Raw genomic sequence first — 17,632 nt, 5'->3', positions numbered from 1 at the left:
ATTTATTCTTTTTCCACACTGATATCTTTCCTTCATCAAATGTGATTGTAGTGTCGTAAGGATGTGGGTTTGTAATGAGTGGATCAGGAGGGTATTGTGATTGTGTTTTTGAGTGAATGAGAGTGTGAAAAGCGTTTCCGACACCAAACTACTACTCTCTTGTAGCACCAACGGCGGCACTGGCGTTAACTTTACTGTCGACAGTTCTTCAGGCATGGCTCTACGAGACACTACAGACGGATATGGCTGACACAAAACCTGCTGTTTAGAATCTGTATGCATCATTTCTTCTCTCATTGATCGTCAAATTCGTCATTGAAAAATTTTCCAGTAAATGTATCAAACTGATTACTTTCGTGTTGAGCAGAACCACATTACCCAAGACATGAGGTTTGACTGGAGGAGCAGGTTTAATGCAATAAAAATAGCATCACTACATCGACAGACACAGCAAAAACCCGTTTTGTGCTTGACAGATGCAATGAAGCAATGAAGCATAATGGTTCACATATAGGGTGACAATTATTGAACCGTATGAAATAAAATCATCATAACTTCTGAACGGTTTGTGCTAGGACGTTGAAACTGCACGGTTGGCCGTGGGGAATGATGGGAATTAGTATGTTTAGCTTAGCGACGAAGCCCACTTTCATTTTCATCGGTTCGTTAACAAGCAAAATTGACGCATTTGGGAGACTGAGAATCCGCATTTGGCGATCGAGAAGTCTCTTCACCGTCAACGGGTGACTGTGTGGTGTGCAGTGTCCATTCACGGAATAATCGGTGCTTATTCGCCCGATTCTTGAGTATTGTTCATCTATCTGGGATCCCTATGAGGTAGGACGTATAGAGGAGATAGAGAAGATCCAACGAAGAGCGGCGCGATTCCTCACGGGATCGTTTAGCTGGCGAGAGAGCGTTGCGGAGATGCTAAACAAATCCCACTGGCAGACGTTACAAGAGAGACGTTGTGCGTCACTGAGAGATTTACTATTGAAATTTCGGGACAGCACTTTTCAGGAGGAGTCAGAAAAAATATCACTTCCCCCCATATACATCTCGCGTATTGACCACTAGGAGAAAATTCGAGAAATTAGAGCCAATACGGAGGCTTACCGACAATCATTCTTCCCACGCACTATTCGCGAGTGGAACAGGGTCGGAGGGATCAGATAGTGGTACCGAAAGTACGCTCCGCCACACACCATTAGATGGCTTGCGGTGTGTGGTGTAGATGTAGATATTCCTTGATGGCACGGCGACTCCGAAAGTTACGTGAAGGTTTTGGAAGATGAATTCATCCCCATATCGAAAGTGACCCTGATTTCGATAATACATGGTTCATGCAAGACGAAGCTCGACCCCATCGAAGCAGGAGAGTGTTTGATGTCCTGGAGGAGCTTTTTGGGGACCGCATTCTGGCTCTGGGGTACACAGAGGCCACTGGCATGGCCTCGATTGGCCGCCATATTCTCTAGATTTGAACGCACGTGACTCCTTTTTGTGGGGCTATATCAAAGACAAGATGTACAGCAATTACCCCAAAACCATTGCTGAGCTGAAAACAGCCATTCAGGAGGTCATCGACACCATCGACGTTTCGACATTTCAGCAGGTCATGCAGAATTTCGCAATTCTTCTGCGCCACATCATCGTCAATGACGGCAGGCATATCGAACATGTAATAACCTAAATCCGAAAATCTGTAATGACGTTTACATGTTAAATAGAGTGTGCCGTAGTCTGTACCTAATTTTACGTTTTTTTCATATCGTTCAATAATTGTCACGCTGTAAATCTCATCGAGGACGTGTGGAGAGCGTTGGGGAGACGATTTCAGCACGACCACATGCACCAAGGACCATTTAGCAGTTGTCAACCGCACTGGTGGAGGAATGAAACGCCCTACCACAATGACTCCTCTCCAGCTTTGTGGCCGTCATACAAGCACATTGCAGAGCACGCATTGCCTTCCGTGGTGAGCATGAAACCTATTAAGAACCATGTCCCACCTTTTGTAAAGTATAGGGAGCTATATAAAATTGCGGTGACTTTAGTGTAATTACTGTCTTTAAATAAAAGTGTCATTTCTGTTCGTCTCATTACGTACTTCTTTCAGTTACGTTCTGTACTATACCGTAGCAGTTCATTAAATGTACGGTCCAACTTCCATCGAGCTATCATCATTCCAGGAGCCCCACCCTTTCAGGGGAGCTGCATCCGGACACTCTACTTTTTACAGCATTATTAACAATTACAGATTCGTCTTGAAAAAATAGCACTGTTTAGGATTACGTGTAAATGATCGGAATCATTTAAAGCACTGGAAATAATACATCAGAGACATAAAATTGTGTGTGTTTCCGAACGTCTATAATATTCAACCACTTTCTACAAACTGGTGCAAGAGTTTTACTTACATGTGTCGCTGCGCTGTAATTTGCTGTGCATTATACGATTTGCGTCTCAGAATTGTCGACAGCGGGTGTTTGCTTGACAACGTCAACAAAACTCCGTCAGAATAGGCCTCAGAGGGCCCAACAGTGCCGACCGACCACCGCGTCAACTTCAGCCGACTGGCGTTATCGGATGCGGATATTGAGGACAGTAAGGTCAGAACACCGCTGTCCCGGCCGTTGTCAGTTTTTGTGATCTGGGGTCATTACTAATCGCTCAAACAGATCGTCATTTGGCATTGCGTTTCTGAGTGCACTTTGGTAGGTCAATAGCGCATATGGACCCGGGTGGTCTGCCATCCAACTGCCAGCCACGCCCGAAAGTCCTTAACTTCGGTGATCTGACGGGAAGTGGCGTATGTTCCATGACGCAGCCGAATGTCAACTAAGGTAGCGTAAAAGTCATTTGTTCGTTCTCCCTCCCTCCAAACGACGTAGGCCGCTGCGCGGAACAATCAGACAACCAGAATACTCCCAATGCCTAACAGCTGTACATTTGAATGTAGATTGGTGATAATCTACGAAGGGACTTTAAAAAATAAGTTACACATTTTTATGGCAGGTCAAGTAACTTTTATTGAATGCTGCAGTACGCTTCAGAATGACACAGATACATGACATTAATTTTCAGCATAGTCACCAAGTCTCTATAAATATCGGTCAGAGCGTTCTGTCAAGCTTCCAATTTCTCGACTATACAAATCTGCTCGGAAACATTCGAGACGTTGATAACCGCTGTGGGAACGTCCTTGTCGCTGGAAAATTTTAGACTGGTGCGAATCAGTTCATCGATTGGCTGGAGATTGTCATCTGATCTGTGGCCAATATCGGTAGTCTTTCTTCCCGATCAGCATTACTCGCGTCTGAGGGGCCTCGGTCAAATTGTTGGCACCATTTCACTACTGCTGTCCGCGACACTGCATTTGGTCCATACGCCGCTAGAATTCCACGGTAAATTTCTAAGCATGATGATATTTGCCCACAAGGATCGTACTGCCCTGCTTTCTTCAATTTTGGAATGTGAAAGGTCTGTGTTGGATTCCTTTCATGTTAATTTCTTAAATCTGTTGTCATTTACGGCATAAATTCCTCGTCTAAATTTACTGTGGGTTTCTGACTATCTGGGAAGAGACTGAGCAGTGAAACGTGTTACTTTTACACATAAACAAGAACGGTCTGTCACACTACTACACTTTAAAACACAGTTTATATGTAATTCATGTCACACAGTCTCATACGGAACCTACATCCGCTTTCTTTTATATACTGTATATGATAAGATACTGTCATCCCCCTTCCCTTCTGTGTGAGAGGATGAATGAGCAAATGTATTTCTAGTTGCATGCTGGATGGTAGCAGACAAGCCTGTCTGCTAGAGAACAGTAGGACCAACGTCGGAACAGGTAGCTACGCTTTCTAAAAGCAAAGAGGTTTCTATCCTTAGTATGGTCCTGTCCATCCCTTGTCATGTTGGTATAGGAAGCTGCCTCTCTGGTCACTTCCGTTTGTATTTGTGAGGCACCCCTCAGGTAGGAGCCCAGGGCAGTCTGTCCGCGGCGAGCGTCTGAAGTGGTAAGATCTCCGGCTAAGCGCGTCCCTGCTAAGTCCGTAGGACAATGGATTTCTTAAGTACAGCCTAACTGGAAATTTAATCACCTTTATTTCAGGTTTAGCTCTAAAATATCTAATGTTATCTTAAATTGCAACGCAGTTTAATTCGAGTGTGAAGTTCAGAATATATTCCGGTAGTTGCTTTGTCACTACTTTGTGAGTAAAGTGGAACCACATGTTGATCAGTAACTCTAAGTTCATCAATCTTAAATGCGAATGTGCGTGAGATTATAACGTCTGGTCTTGACAATATTTTTCAATATAGCAACTTTTCTTTATGTTCAACCCACGTGGGGCGTACTTTGTGAGACCAGTACCACGTGCTTATACAATAGTAAGACGATAGTAACCAGTTCGAGGTTTTTCTTTTGTAAATTGCTTTTCGATCTAATTTATTTTAATTATCAAAATTATTGTGAAGTTACACTCTTTGTGTAAACCAAGTTGACCACGTGAAGCATGTGGTGTAATCATCAAAGTAGCCCTCAGCTATTCTTTTCGGAAAGATTTCACAGAGAGTTAGTATGAATTTAGTCTACCAGTGTATGGTAATTACATGACGGACAGGATTGTGCTACGAACGTAACTTCTTTGGGTGAAAATTGAATCGGTTGGTTGTGGTTAATTTCCTCTTGCATATGTTTCAACGTTCTTCGTGTGTTATTTTATGAATGCAATGTTGTTTGCAGTCTCCCAATCTTGGCTCCATATTTGATGTGTTCCGTAAGATTACAATCTCACATTTTCATAATCCTAAATAAGGCACCAGTTTAGTTATGAATCAAGTTTAATATGCTGAAATTTCAATGATCAATGTTAAAATAAATTTCCAAATATAAACTGATTTATTTCTTTTTATTTAAATTCTCTCTCTCTCTCTCTCTCTCTCTCTCTCTCTCTCTCTCTCTCTCTATATATATATATATATATATATATATATATATATATATATATATAATGGCTGGTTCAAATGGCTCTGAGCACTATGGGACTCAACTGCTGTGGTCATAAGTCCCCTAGAACTTAGAACTACTTAAACCTAACTAACCTAAGGACAGCACACAACACCCAGCCATCACGAGGCAGAGAAAATCCCTGACCCCGCCGGGAATCGAACCCGGGAACCCGGGCGTGGGAAGCGAGAACGCTACCGCACGACCACGAGATGCGGGCTATATATATATATATATATATATATATATATATATATATATATATATATATATATATATATATATATATATATATAGCACCGTTTGTCGTATGACTGTTAAAAGATTAGAATTAATGATAGTCTGGTTGGGAATTTGGTAAGCTAGACTGGATACCTGGTGAAACAGTTGCTCAGTAATGCAAGGTTAACTTCCCCAGGCAGCTCACAGTTTTTGAACCGCTTTTATTGAATATCAGCACCGTAATCAGAACAAATTAAAGCAACAACGTTACAAATGTATTTCCATTTTCATTCCCACCCTGTGATGCATCCGTTTAAAGTACCGCAGCAGATTTGCCCAACGCAAGTACAGTGGAATCTTAACGAGCGTCCCCCATGACGCTCAATTCGCATAACGAACAAAACAAGCTGTAAAAAAATGACTCGCTTAACGAGCAATGTTTCACATGACGAGTAACGACGATTTAGTGTGACGTCACCAGCCATTCGCGTGCGGTGGGGGAAACATTCAGCAATACGAACACCTTTCACTGTCGGCAGCAGTGTATGCAGTAAGTACTGCAGTCTGGCTCTTTCTGTTACCATCTTAGTGCAGCTTATGGTCACACATTTTTCTGAACTTGCGTTCACACAGTGTGTTTTGTGTGGAAATTGCTGTTTTTAGCACGCACATGCAATCGGTCTACATCAACTATTTGCACTATCCTCAAGAAGAGGATTAAGGAGATAGCTGATTCAAAAGTTGTGACAAGAGTATCTAAACAACGGTTTCGTATTCTGCACGATGTCGAAAGGTTGCTCCTTATATGCATAAATGAACAGCAGTTGCAAGGCGACACTATTAACGAAAACATCATTCGTGAGAAGACGAGAATGATTTTCACCGACCTCGTTAAGAAGCGGCGGAAGAAGTGTGTGAAGGAAGCCGTGGGTGGTTCGAGAAGCTTAAGAGAAGAAGCGGCATCCACAGCACTGTGAGACACGGCGAAGTAGCCAGCTCCGACACAAAGTCAACAGAGAACTTCATCAACAACTTCAAGATGCTCGTAGATTCTGAGGGTTACCTGCCGCATTACATTTTTAATTGTAACGAGACGAGTCTGTTCAGGAAAAAGATGCCGAAGCGTACCTTTATAAGAGCAGAGAAGAATGCATTTCCTGGTCACAAGCCAATAAAAGACTGTCTCACTCTGCTATTCTGTGTCAATACAAGCGGCGATTTGAAAATTAAACCGCTGCTTGTTTACCACTTCGAAACTCCACGAGCCTTCAAGAAATGTAAAGTCCAGAAGAGGAGGTCAAATGTGATGTGGAGGTCCAACAACAAGGCTTGGGTGACATGTTATCTTTTTTGTGATTGTATCAATGAAGTGTTTGGTCCTTCGGTGAAAAAAAAAAATAAAAAAAATATTTGCCGGCCGGGGTGGCCGAGCGGTTTTAGGCGCTACAGTCTGGAACCGCGCGACCGCTACGGTCGCAGGTTCGAATCCTGCCTCGGGCATGGATGTGTGTGATGTCCTTAGGTTAGTTAGGTTTAAGTAGTTCTAAGTTCTAGGGGACTGATGACCTTAGAAGTTAAGTCACATAGTGCTCAGAGCCAATTGAACCATTTTTGAAAAGATATTTGCTTGAGATGTATGTCAGGTTGCGACAACGGTCGGTGATGGAGTTCCTCTTCAAGACCTGCGATGGCTCTGCCATATCGAATCACAGGAAGCTGTTCCCTGTTTATGGGGAGGACACAGGGGATTGCAGTAGTATCCAGCGGTGGTTGCAGAGGTTTAAAGATGATTTCTCTCTACTGGACAATCCACGATGCGATAGACCATCGACGGCAGTGAGTGATGTGAATAAGGAGACCATTGATCAAATCATCCAGAATGATAGATGTGTGACGACAAGACAGCTTGCTGAAATGACTTGTTTGTCATTGGGTACCGTCACCAGGGTACAGAAAAATCTGTGGACGTTGGGTGCCTAGATTATTGACAACAGAAATGAAAACGATGAGGAAAAATGTGTGCGAGGGTCTCATGAAGACCTTTACTTAAGAGTGGAGATAGTGTTTTGACGGCGTCATTACCCAGGATGAAACATGGTTATTTTTGTCCGAACCTGAGAGCAAAACCCAATCCATGGAGTGGCGTCATCCGAGTTCCCCTCGGAAGAAGAAACCAAGACTTTCACGGACAGCAGGCCGAAAGGTAATGGCCTCCTTCTTATGGGATCAGTGTGGTGTCATTTTCGTTGACTTTTTGGAACCTGGCTCCACAATTTGCCGGGACCGTTACTGTTTGTCATTGGACAAGCTGCGATGTGCCATCAAGACCCACAGACCACAGCTTCAGGGTCAGCTCGTCAGACAACACCATGAAAATGACAAACCCCATACAGCCCTTATGACGCAGGAGGAAATCAGGAAAATGGGTTGGAATATTGTTCCTCATCTTCCCTACGGTCCGGACTTGGCTCCGTCTGATTTTTACCTCTTCGGTAGTCTGAAGGCCCACCTGCGCGGTAAAACATTTGATAGTGAGAAAGACCTTATTTCCTGTGTCAAGCGATGGTGTAAAAGTCAATCCCCAGGACTTTACCAAAGTGCATTTACATCATGAAAAGAGCGTTGGGCCAGATGCGTCACAGTTGATAGAGGCTACATTGAGTAGGCTCAATGTATAGCTACATGTTTCAAGTATGTTCACAAAAAATTTCATTCTCGTCCTGCAAACAATAAAAAAAATTAGACGACTGTGCAAAACTTTTTGAACGCCCTTTGTGCAAAATATCACTATACAAATTATCATCAACATAATTTTCTTGCCCCTATGTCCTGCATCGGCGCAGGGTCGGTTAACAGCGTATTTGGTATGGTTAATTTAAGTGGAGGGGGGAGAGGGGGGGGGGGGAGTCGGATGCCCTTCCTGTCGACATGCCATTACCCTTCGAACGGAATACACAGAGGTGACAAAAGTCATGATACCTCCTAATATCGTGTCGGACCTCCTTTTGCCCAGAGCGGTGTGGCAGCTCGACGTGGCATAGACTCAACAAGTCGTTAAAAGTCACACACACAAATATTGGGCCATGCTGCCTCTATAGCTGTCCATAATTGTGAAAGAGTTGCCGATGCAGGACTTTTTGCACGAAGTGAACTCTTGAGTATGTCCCATAAATGTTGGATGAGATTCATGTCTGGCGATCTGGGTTACCAAATCATTAGCTTGGATTATCCAGGATGTTCTTCAAACCAATTGCGAACAATTGTGACCTTTTGACATGGCGCATTGACATCTATAAAAATTCCAACGCTGTTTGGGAAAATGAGGTCCATGACTGGCTGTAAATGGTCTCCAAGTAGCCGAACTTAACCATTTCCGGTCAATGATTGGTTCAGCTGGACCAGACGACCCAGTCTCTTCCACATAAATACAACCCATACCATTATGGAGCCACTACCACCTTGCACAGTACCTTGTTGACAACTTGAGTCCATGGCTTCGTGGGATCTGGGCTACTCTCAAACCCTACCATCAGCTCTTACCAATCGAAATCGGGACTAATTCGAGTATATCATGGTTTTTCCAGTCATCTATGGTTCAATAGACATGGTCACGAGCCCAGGAGAAGTGCTACAGGCGATGGGGTGCTGTTAACAAAGGCACTCGCGTCGGTCGTCTGCTGCCATAGTCCATTAACGCCAAATTTCGTCGTATTATCCTAACTGATATGTTCGGTGTACGTCAAGCATTGACAACTCTACGCAAACGCTGCTCTCTCGGTCGTTAAGTGAAGGCTGTCAGTCACGACGTTGTCTGTGGTGAGAAGTTGTGCCTGAAGTTTGGTATTCTCGGCACACACTTGATATTGTGGATCTTGGAATACTGCATTCCCTGACGATTTCCGAGATGAAATGTCCGATGCGTCTAGCTCCAACAACTATTCCGCGTTCAAAGTCTGTTACTTCCCGTCGTGCAGCCATAACCACGTTGGAAACGTTTTCACATGAATCACCTGAGTACAAACGACACTGCCAATGCACTTCCCTTACATACCTTGTATAAGCGATACTACCGCCATCTGTATATGTGCATATCGCTGTCCCGTGATTTTTATCACCTCAAAAATGGTTCAAATGACTCTGAGCACTATGGGACTTAACTTCTCAGGTCATCAGTCCCCTAGAACTTAGAACTACTTAAACCTAACTAACCTAAGGACATCACACACATCCATGCCCAATGCAGGATTCGAACCTGCGACCGTAGCAGTCGCGCGGTTCCAGACTGTAGCCCCTAGAACCGCTTGGCCACTCCGGCCGGCTTTTATCACCTCCTTGTATGTGTATCCCAGTTGGTTGGTTGGTTGATTTGGGGGAGGGAACCAAACAGCAAAGTATTGGTTCCATCGGATTAGGGAGGGATGGGGAAGGAATTCGGCCATGCCCTTTTTAAAGGAACCATCCCAGCATTTGTCTGAAGCGATTTAGGGAAGTCACGGAAAACCTAAATCAGGATGGCTGGATGCGGGTTTGAACCGTCGTCCTCCCAAATACAAGTCCAGTGTGTTAACCACTGCGCCACCTCGCTCGGTCCCCAGCTGGCTGGCTGCAAGTAGTGTTGTTTATGTGAAAGCGAGCGAAAGTTTTCTAAATGTTTATGAATCGTGTAATAGAAGAGGGACTTGGATACCAGCCCAATATTTAGCAAGTGGGATGTGAGAAACTGCCTAAAAACCACATCCAGGTTGGGGGCCACACTGACACCCTTTGTTAATCCACCGGAGAGATTCGATCGGGAACGGCACACCTCCTAGTCCCGGAAGAAGTGTATTAACACACACGGCTATACTGGTGGGTGTACTATACAAATTGTACTTTAATGAATTGACGAGATTATAAAAACCTTTTAAATGTTTTTTTAAATTCCTCTTTCTTTTTATGGCGACTAACTTTTTATGGCGGTCAATAATAATAGACTACACGAAAAAATATAAAAACTTCTTATTACACCTGTAAGGCGTCCGGATTTTACTGACCTTACATGAGCTTGATCCACAACGACATTACGATATAGTATGAGATCCTCAGAAAATAATAATTATATTATATCAACAAAAGGCAATTGCAGTTAATCTCATGTACCGTAACCTGACAAAACAATATCTATCTATATGGATTGGCACGAGCAAACAAGTTAAAGTGAAATGCATTTTGGAGACGGTCCGAACAGGTGGTTAATGAAGTCGTAAAAATCCCATTTAGCAAGAGAACGGCGAGCTTCAGCGCAGAATGGGATAAGGCCAGAACAATACATTATTCCTTTTAACGTAAATAAGGCCGGAACCGGGGGAAAGTGGATGCACGTCATTAACAGGGCTAGGCTGCGACCCAGCAAGTAAAATAAAAATGTATTCACCTCTAGCGAGACGGTGATTGGCTGAAGTCATACTTGGCGACGCAGACGTGACACGGTGGGGAGATCCCCATTATATAAAAGCATTTTGAGATCTAAAATTTCTAGCTCTCTCTCTCTCTCGTCTCACGGCCGACCGCACAAGTGTGTGGAAATAAGCGAGGACGGTGAGAGCTTTGCTTTCTGCAAAGTGAGGATGATACGCTTCACGTGTCGCGGCGACAGATAGCAAAGCGGTAGTTAATTATTCCTGTAGGAATTTTTGCGGGCAAAGAAATTGTGCACGTCGCTCCAACCCATAGAGAGTGTGCAATAGCCATTATTTCGACTAGGAAAAGATTAACGTTCTATGGAATGCAGGAAAGTTGCGACTGAGTGAATTCAGTCAAGGCCAGAGTAGGGAATTAGCGTTTCAGATACAGCACGGAGACAACGCTATTGCAGAAGCCGCTTGGTAAAGTACCATCGCGCATTAGGCCACAGTAAATGTTGAGTCTAGATTTTGCTCACTCCAACTTGTGTACGCTTTGACCATTGAATATCAAAAGCTAGAATAATAACCTACGCTCGCTTTGAGTAAATAAGAGTTTTTTCATTGGTTCAAAAAGTAAGCCGGCCGCGGTGGCCGTGCGGTTCTGGCGCTGCAGTCCGGAACCGCGGGACTGCTACGGTCGCAGGTTCGAATCCTGCCTCGGGCATGGGTGTGTGTGATGTCCTTAGGTTAGTTAGGTTTAAGTAGTTCTAAGTTCTAGGGGACTTATGACCTAAGATGTTGAGTCCCATAGTGCTCAGAGCCATTTGAACCATTTTTTTTTTTCAAAAAGTAAATTTATTCTCCACAACTCTGTGCATTGACCAGCTATGACAATGTAGATTTAAATGATCTGATGAGGATTTTTAATAATCATTCTTTCCTGAGATAAAAAAATTTTCATGTGTAGAGATAACGATTTTAATAATCGTGTTTTCCATATGTCCAGGAATTAAATACTTTGTTATTGAGTGTCAAAAGCAATTGAACATGATTGTTGTTTATCACTGGACCCCTGAAAGCAACAGTTGATAAATTACGAGGGCGGTTCAGAAAGTAACCTCCGATTGGTCGCAGTGCGGGTTGTGGGGGGAGTAGCGACGCCATCTGTGCGTTCACGCACTCAACAGGTCAGTCGGCATCAAGCCATGGTCGAGTGAACGTCGTACCTGCGCTAGTTTAGTTTTTGTGGCAGTTTGAAATGTGTGCTGCAATAGAAAACCCCGCCAAATGTGAAGTGCGTGCTGTCATAAGGTTTTTTACAGCCAAAGGATATTCTGCAGCAGCTATTCATCGTGAGCTTTGTGCCGTGTACGGACCAAGAGTTATGAGTGAAGGAGTTGTCCGTGAATGGGTACGTTTATTTAAAAGTGGACGAGAAAACGTTCATGATGAAGAGAGGAGTGGTAGACCATCATTGGTGACTGACGAACTCGTTCAGACAGTTGATGCAAAAGTTCGTGAAAATCGACGTTTCTCAATGTCGGAGTTGTCTACTGGTTTTCCACAGATTTCTAAGACTCTCTTGTACGAGATAGTGGCAGCAAGATTGGGTTACCGTAAGTTCTGTGCACGATGGGTGCCCAAAATTCTTACCGACCACCACAAAACTCAAAGAATGGCCTCTGCATTAGACCTTCTGTCACGTTATGAGGACGAAGGAGAACCATTGTTAAACAGAATCGTGACCGGTGACGAAACCTGGATTAAGTACGTGAACCCTGAGACAAAAGAACAATCAAATATGTGGGCACATTCAAATTCGCCTACCAAACCAAAAAAGCCTCGCAAGATTTTTCTGCCAGAAAACTGATGGCAACGGTGTTTTTGGATGCCAAAGGGGTGTTGCTGGTTGAATTCATGGAACGTGGTACGACCATTAATCAAGACGTGTACTGTGAAACAATAAAAAAGTTACGACGGGCTATACAGAACAAACGCCGTGGTATGCTGACTTCCGGTATCGTTTTTTTGCACGATAACGCCCGTCCTCACTCTGCTCGCAGAACAACGGCCCTTCTTGAGTCTTTCAAGTGGGACGTTATCAACCATCCACCTTACAGCCCAGACCTGGCGACAAGTGATTATCACCTCTTCATGCATTTGAAGAAATGGCTCGGGTCACAGCGGTTTGATGACGAGGAAGAGCTCAAAGATGCGGTCACAGGCTGGCTCCAGGCACAAGCGGGTGATTTTTATGCAGAAGGAATTTCAAAGCTTGTGAAGAGATACGATAAGTGCCTCAATCAAAAATGGCTCTGAGCACTATGGGACTCAACTGCTGAGGTCATTAGTCCCCTAGAACTTAGAACTAGTTAAACCTAACTAACCTAAGGACATCACAAACATCCATGCCCGAGGCAGGATTCGAACCTGCGACCGTAGCGGTCTTGCGGTTCCAGACTGAAGCGCCTTTAACCGCACGGCCACTTCGGCCGGCTGCCTCAATCGCTATGGAGACTATGTAGTAAAATAGTGCAAAGATGTAGTTGTAAGATGTATATATTAAAATATTTTTATTTAACTTGGTGTATTTTTTTAAATCAACCGGAGGTTACTTTCTGAACGGCCCTCGTATATGTAGCATAAAACAGAGAACAGCTGTGTTGTCTTCCTAGAATAGACCCCAAATTTCCACTTTTATTAATTCATGCATTCTAGGTAAATGACAGCAGCGTTTCTAATGATTTTTGTTATGACCCGCGCCTGATATTAGCTGCCATACAGGGCCAGGGTCATATTTATTTAGAATGTCTGTTTGACACCCTGGGCATGAGAAGACAGTTCAGATGTTTTGTCCATCTGTGCACTAACTGGTAAGCTAAGATTACACACATTAGTACACTTACTGTGCAAATACAAAGGTCGGACATATGACACAGCGACAGCTTTACTTTACTGTTGTTATTCGCAGACGTTACGAGTGCACTCACCACAGTAGTTGCGTGTATTACGCTACAGTGTTGGCTACCAGCTTCATAACGCTGTTATACTGGTGTCGATAAATTTCTGGTTGTTTCCAGTTGGTGGTAGTATAATTACAGCAACAAAAAGATATTTTCATAAGAATACATTTGTATTTAAAAAGCGCGTGTGTTTTTTCCCGTTAAAACGTTCACGTCAGTCGCATGGAACTTAGGATGTAAAATGTCAGTATTCAGTGTATCTTAACAGACACTATGGATATTATGACAGCTTATACATTTCTTGTAAGAAATCATCAACGGATGAAGTTATCTCAAAATTGCTTTCTCCAGTCTTAAAAACCCAAGAATCTGTATCTGGCGACGGGAAAGAAAAGAAAAGAGTTCTGGTTTGGATGAAATGATGTATAGAAGAAATGGAGTTTCCGCAAAATCAAACTCACTTCATTCTGACAAAATCCCGTTTAACGTTGTTTCAAAAGTTGAAGTGATTTTGCCACGCGTTTTGACGGTCGCCACTGGTCATGCAGGGGTTGAGACGTGAATGCTGACTTCATTAATTAATGTATTAAGAAAAATTAATGTATCGCAAATTAACGAATGGTGACATATATTTTTCGCAAAAAAATAGTTTCGACAACTGACAGTGCATGCTAAAAAGATCGTGATTAAGTCAGCAGACAATTTAAAGAGTTATCTTATTTGCTTGCTGTTCACATTTCCACAGTAATTACCGAAAGATAACAATCGGTGATGGGTGGAAAATGACGGGAAGAGAGAGACATAAAAAAGTAATTGTTCATTTATTAGAACATAAATTTACAATGTAGCACTTTGTCTAATTTTTATAACCACCAAAAATTGATGGTTACTGCCACAAGCACGAAAAACTGCTATTTAAGCTAATAACGTCGTGAAGTTTTTGAAAATACTTCATTTATTCGGTTGTCACACATTAAGTAAAATCACTCAAACCCGGAGAGTGAGGGCTGGCTCAAATGGCTCTGAGCACTATGGGACTTAACATCTATGGTCATCAGTCCCCTAGAACTTAGAACTACTTAAACCTAACTAACCTAAGGACATCACACAACACCCAGCCATCACGAGGCAGAGAAAATCCCTGACCCCGCCGGGAATCGAACCCGGGAACCCGGGCGTGGGAAGCGAGAACGCTACCGCACGACCACGAGATGCGGGCGGAGAGTGAGGGGAAAATATTCATACAGCTGACGTGAACGGAGAGACTAGTTTTATTCGGTTGTTTCATTGGGCGGTCGCGGAAATTTATCCACGGTAAGCAAGAATCTAAAATAGCCGTTTTTAAAATGAATGACTAGGCAGTTCCGAGACGTTTAAGGCCAAAAGAACTAGGTGACAGAAGAACCTTATTTTATACAAGAGAACTGATGGTTGTGTACAGTGTATGAGAATCCTAAACCGAATTTAAACTCTGTGCGGCAGAGTCCAACTGGGGATGGGATGGGATTCCAAATACATCCTCTTGCCCCCTCCCTCTCCCTTGCGGCCGCCTACGGTTGGTTCAATAGGAAAAAAAAACTGACTGATCGAAAAGAAATCTACCGCCCAATCTGTTGTTTAAAATAGTCAGTTGCCCCTTCACTGCCTGACGGGCAGTGCGCGTAAATGGACTGGCAGTGTACTGGAGTGACGAGGGTGGCCGTGTGGAATGTAAACCAGGACAGGTGGCTTCGCCAGCTGCTGGCGGCGGCGGGAGAAGGCGACGCAACAATGGAAGCGGGCGGGCGCCATGAGGCAGCCACCGGAGCGTGGCGCTGCGCCTTGTCTCAGTCGATAATTCGCACGCACAAAATGGTGGCCGCCCACGCGCCGCTGCGGCTCGCTCCCTAGCGTAGCAGCAGCACGTGTTCTTCTTGCAACGTGAGCTCAGCTGCCGTTGGACTTTAGTCGTCCTCACTCACTATCCGCACTGGTCGCCTCAGTGGATATGGACCACACGGTCTACCATCGACATAACGCCATCGCAGAAAGCGGAATCATTTCTGGTGTAACAGGATCGCTTGCAGTAGGTGCGCAGTGCGTGCGTGGACGCAACCGGCAGAATTATGTCTGGTGTCGTATTCTGTGTCTTTAGAAAAAATATACATAGTTACCAGTCACGATTTTCTTTTGTTTGCTTTTTTACGTAACATTGTTATTCTCGATGTATGCTGTACACAGCAAAAATAAAAAAAAAATGGAAATGAACGTATGGCAGCGTTGGCCGGGAGGCCCCTATTCGGGGAAGTTCGGCCGCCTCATGCGACGCCACATTGGGTGACTTGAGCGCCGGTGATGAGGATGAAATGATGACGACAACACAACACGCAGTACCTGAGCGGAGAAAATCTCCAACCCGGCCGGGAATCGAATGGTTCCAATGGCTCTGAGCGCTATGGGACTTAACATCTGGGGTCATCAGTCCCCTAGAACTTAGAACTACTTAAACCTAACTAACCTAAGAACAGCACACACATCCACGCCCGAGGCAGGATTCGAACCTGCGACCGTAGCAGTCGCGCGGTTCCGGACTGAGCGCCTAGAACCGCGAGACCACCGCGGCCGGCAGCCGGGAATCGAACCCGGGGGCGCTTGCATGGGAGGCGATCACGTTACCATCCAGCTAAGCAGGCGGACTGTGCACAGTAAATTGTGTGCGATGTTTAACATGTGTGACAGTGCACAATTGGACCTTAAGAAAACTGCAAATATATGTCCTTCCAAATTTCGCCACTAACTATGTATAAAGATCGAGAGTCAACTAATAATTGCGGTTTTTTTTTATGCTGTAAAGTCAACAGAAGAAAGAAGAACCTCACACATCAAAAATGTTGCGGAGAAATCGGCATAGCGCACAGAGAACAACGCACTTAAAAACGGAAATACTTTCCCGAGACGCGTCGCATAAAATGCAAATAAGTGCCCTCCTAAATTATCCTGTATTAATCCTTCAAACATAAACATTGAAAAGTGATTCACGGTGTTTTAAAACAAAATTTACGCATATTTTAACTTTAATAATGGATCTAAGTTCAGAACTGAACATTGAACTTACGCTGAAATGTGATAAGACAGAATTAATGTTCTGAATTAACGTTCAGAACAACCTCAACGTGATGGATGAAATTGATGAAGAGATATCACGTTTCCAATATCGCGTTTAATTTCCGTTAACGAGAGTCTCAGATCTCTCCTTCGAGTAACCTGAAGTATGTTTCTTTCCTTGTAAAGAAGTCGCACCTCCAGACTAAAAACACGTTCTACCAAATATGATATTGGGGATGAAACAAGAAGCTTCTTAATCTCCCTCCATACTGCAGCATATCGACCAGGGATCTCTTTCTGCAGCCAAAAGATAAGACTTCTTAAACTTTAGTTTCAACTGAAAAGAATTTTGTACCTCAACTAGTTCTTTCTCCAAAACTTCCAATTCCCCAGTATCTGAAAGTGGATTTATCATCCAACCTGGAAATCCATCTAAAGGAGATCGTTAAACTGTTCTGTCATTTCTTTATGCAACACGCCCAGATGATCAAAGTAAACTAACATATCATCAGCAAGAATTGTACTCTTTTCATCTGACCCCGATAGGCTTGAAAATCGTTATAATTCTCGATGGCTTAGGTTTCTCTTGAACAAAACCGACTCCAAAACAAATGTTGAGATCACAGATTTGGCTTTGATAAGTCTGAATTCATTATCTTACAACTGGACCTAAATTTTACAAACACATCTGAAAGGCCTGCAACATCATGCATCATCGCTTACAGCCATTGAATTTCTGTATGAAGCAGCAAACTACAAAGTCTTCACGATTCTCACCACGGATATGTCTATCACTGCGAGCTTGGGATTTCATTTTATTCAGTGCAGTGATGACAGTTTGAAGCGAGTTGTGTAAGCTGTTACTTACGTTTTTCGCCACAACTTGATTGCGATGAATGACACAGTGAACTGTAAAAGTACCCACTATAGTTTTCTTCAAATACGCAGTTCCGCAAGAA

Source organism: Schistocerca nitens, chromosome 3 (genome assembly GCF_023898315.1).
Source record: "Schistocerca nitens isolate TAMUIC-IGC-003100 chromosome 3, iqSchNite1.1, whole genome shotgun sequence".
NCBI classification, from domain to species: domain Eukaryota; kingdom Metazoa; phylum Arthropoda; class Insecta; order Orthoptera; family Acrididae; genus Schistocerca; species Schistocerca nitens.
The sequence above is the reverse complement of the archived record's forward strand: the minus strand, read 5'-3'. Positions refer to the sequence as shown.